The sequence below is a fragment of the Eubalaena glacialis genome, chromosome 13, assembly GCF_028564815.1.
Source record: "Eubalaena glacialis isolate mEubGla1 chromosome 13, mEubGla1.1.hap2.+ XY, whole genome shotgun sequence".
Taxonomy (NCBI): Eukaryota; Metazoa; Chordata; class Mammalia; order Artiodactyla; family Balaenidae; genus Eubalaena; species Eubalaena glacialis.
The window spans coordinates 14603548-14607126 of record NC_083728.1 but is presented as its reverse complement, the minus strand read 5'-3'; the positions used below and the strand labels follow the sequence as shown (position 1 = coordinate 14607126).

Genomic DNA, 3579 nt, shown 5'->3' with positions numbered 1-3579 from the left:
CGGGGTCCCAGTGACCTGAAGGAGGGAGGAAGGTCCTGGGGGAAGAGACATGGTGGATTTAGAACCCAAAGAGGCATCTTTATCACCCCAATTTCTTTCCGGTGGAGAAGTTTGGGGGACTCCCTCACCCTGCCCTGCTCACAAGACCCTGTTGATCTCTTCGCTCAGTGGTCTCTACAGCCCCCTTCTCTTGAGTTTATTCATCCGACCAAAGGAAATACCCAGCCTGGGGGGTTAGGATTCTACTCAGAATCAGAGCCGAGGGTGACTTCCTGCTGACCAGGCCGAGCTGGAGGTCTGAGTCTCTGCCAAAGCCAGCCAGTGTGGGAGAGAGAATTGTGGAAGGAGCTGGGGGTGAGGGGCAGGGGGCTAGTTATGGATGGTGGGGGCCAGAGAGAAGTATCAGAGCCCAGAAAGGAAGACACCATACTGGGGGTTGGAAAGGCGACCCCAGAAGTGGCTCTATTGGTAATGGTTTTAAAGATTACTGTTTGAAATCACTATTTAAATACCTCTTCACTCACTCTTCCATTTAAATACCTGAGCTGGCCCCAACTCTCTCTCTCCCAGGCCTCATTTCCTGCCACACTGCCCATCACCCACTGAGCTCCAGCGACACTCGGTCTGCTTGCTGTTCCTCCAACAGGACAAGGATCCCCCTGCCTCCCGGCCTTTGCAGCTGCTGATTCCACCGCCTGGAGAGCCCTTTCCTTAACCGTCTCCAAGGCTGGCTTGCTTTATTTGGATGTCATTCCCCAGCGATGCTTTCCCTGTCCTGCGTAGAACGCCTGCCTTTTCCCCATCTCATTCTTCTATCTCTTAAATTATTTCATCTTTTTTTCATAGCACTTTTCTACCTGCTATTAGATGGTGTATTTCATTGTCTGTTTATGCATTTATTTTTCCACGTCTCTCCGAGCTAGGCTGTACGTGCCACACAGGGACTGCATCTTGTTCGCTGCTTTGTCTCCAGCACTTAGATCACTCACAAGGGGCCTGGCGCTCACAAGGTGCTCAGTCAATGTTTCTTGAACAACCACTGTGCTAATACATTCTTTTTTTTTTTTTTACAATTTAAAAATATTTACTGATTCATGCTTTCCAGAACGTTTTTTTCAAACAGTTCACCAAAGGCAAATACTCCCCTCTGCTCTCAATGCTAAGCAATTTTTTCCACCCAAAATGATGAAATAATGTATATTCTTATACCTAATCAGTTTGTGACAGCTGTGATTCTCAAACACTTTTTAAAAATAGAAGTAAGATCAAAGTTGCAAACAGACCATAGGTAGTGATTTTAAAAACTGAATAGACAAAGCCTGACTCTAACTGACCAAATCACCCATCAGCTGGATTCGGCCTTTTCAGGCTACATGAGGACTTTGCTCAAGAGACCTGCACGTATCAGACGGGTTCGCATAGATGTCCTTAACACCACAAGCGCAACTTCTGACCCCCGATGCTGCCAACAACAGCAGGGGCACAGAGAGGAGACCCTGCTGACTGATTCAGTTTTATTCTTCAACACAATTCTCCTCTCCACTCTCTTCATCGGCTTCACCTGTTTCCTTGCAAGAATCTTGGCGGTTGGTATCAGTAAGATAATTTTCTTCCCCATCCTCTCTCTCTTCTATTTTTTCTTCTTCATTAAAGCTTTCTTTATCTTCAGTGAAACTTTTCATCTTGCTGAAGTACTCAAATATTTTTCCACTTTGGCCTTTCTCTGAAACAAACTCATCAGATATTCCTAGTGCCTTTAAGGTGTTAGAATAATGCTTTTCTGCTGTCATTCTTGCATTTTTCTGAGCAACTCTTTCAAATAGCAGCGGCCTGTTTTTTAATTTTTCTTCTCTTTCTTCTAGTTCTCGTCGGTAGTCTCTCATCCTTTACTTTTCACTCTTTCTTGTGGCTTGTTCTCTTCCTCTGGAGGACACCGTGGGCACGGAAGGGTTGAAGCTACAAGGCACAGGCTTTGTGCATTTGAACTTCTTACTGGTGACCTGCACCTTGGAGACAGATAAGGCCAACGTGTTTCTTTTAAATTTTCTTCATCTGCTTCAGTATCTGCCAGGATTTTCTCTCTTTTAGTGGATGCACATGAGGCTGCGTGAAGGTCACATGATTCACAGAGTGTCAGGGGTTTTGGACGCTTCTGTTCTGAGTGATGTTTCCGATATCTCTCAGGAAGTTCTTCAGAATCAGAAGCCTGGCACCTAAACTTGTGTTTACACTTGGACTTTTCAGCCTGTTCAGGACACTTGGGCTTCCTTGTAGCATAACTTCTGCGAGCTGGACTACAAGGCAGAGGGGATGAATTCTGTAAAAAGTCTTGGTTCTCTGCTGCGTCCTAATGTTTCTACAGAGCTCTTCTTCCGTTAACTTGCCACTGATAGTTGAACCACAAGTAGGTCGAGGTATAGGTCTGGCTTTAAATCGGTTTGTTTTCTTTTTAGACTTAAAAAAGTCTTTCAGCTGCTTTTCCCAAATTGCTTGCTTCTGTTCCTCCCTTGCAATAAACTTAAACGGCTTTTGCGAGGCCAAAAGAGCTTCTTTGTTTTTCTCCTTCCTAGACCTCCTCCGTTCTTCATTTTGCTTGACTATATCATGATACAGGGGGAGAAAGACGAACGCAGGAACTGGGTTGGCTCGGAAGTTTTTCTTACACTCTGATTCTTCTTGTTTTTTGAGCAGTTTGCGTGCCATTTCAATATCTGATTTAGATTTCATGTTCTCTTTTCTTCTGCTCTCTAAACATCATTTGAAAAGGCTCAGGTACTGTCATCTTTGGCACCCATTCTTTTGGCTTCTTTTTTTTTTTTTTCAAGTGCTGGCAAGTCAGCATCTTCAAACTGAATATAATCTTCAACAGAGAAGTTTGTCCACATGTTGTTGATGAGCTCCTAAGCATAAGTCATTAGCTAATACATTCTTGATGTAAAAATATTTATATAACCCATCAGATCAGACTCGCACCCTTGGGAGAGTTGAGCCGCCCCCAACGCCGCTCCTGGACTGCCCCGGTGCCTGCCCTCCCCCACCCTACGTCGCTAGAGTCAGGAGCAGGTGACTGTCTCTCTGTGATGCAGCATGTCTGATACAAAGGGCCTGAGAGCTGGGAGCATGTCTCATGCGCTCTGGTTGTCCTTCCTCACACCCCCTCGCTGCCAGAGGTTGACCACTAGAGAGGGCTCAATAACAACAAAGGCAGGAATAGTAATTCAGGCTAACAGCACGGAGCCCTAGTTAAGCCTCACAACAACCCCCGACAGGAGGTTGCAACCATCACTACCCCATTAGCAGAAAAGGAAACTGAGGTACAGAGAGGTTAAATACCCAGGGTCATGTACCCAGCAAGTAGGGGAGCTGAACGCTGAACCACAGTCTTCCTGGTTGGGGATTTGGCCCCAGGCCCGCTTGAGACCAAAGCCAGCATCCTTGTCTTTATACAAGGGATTCTCAGTGTGCTCTGGGGTCCAGGAGAATTAAGTACTTTCCATCCTTAAATGTGACTCAGAAGGGAAAGAAGCCAGAGAGGAGAATTACCTTCGGGGGCAAAAGAGCAAGAGAGGATCCCCGCTA

General features: G+C 45.9%; 1 pseudogene; it reads right to left on the bottom strand.

Annotated features, from left to right (window-relative positions):
* Positions 1-1514: 1514 nt before the first annotated feature.
* Positions 1515-2915, bottom strand: LOC133104050 (protein FAM161A-like; annotated as a pseudogene).
* Between the last annotated feature and the right edge of the window lie 664 nt (positions 2916-3579).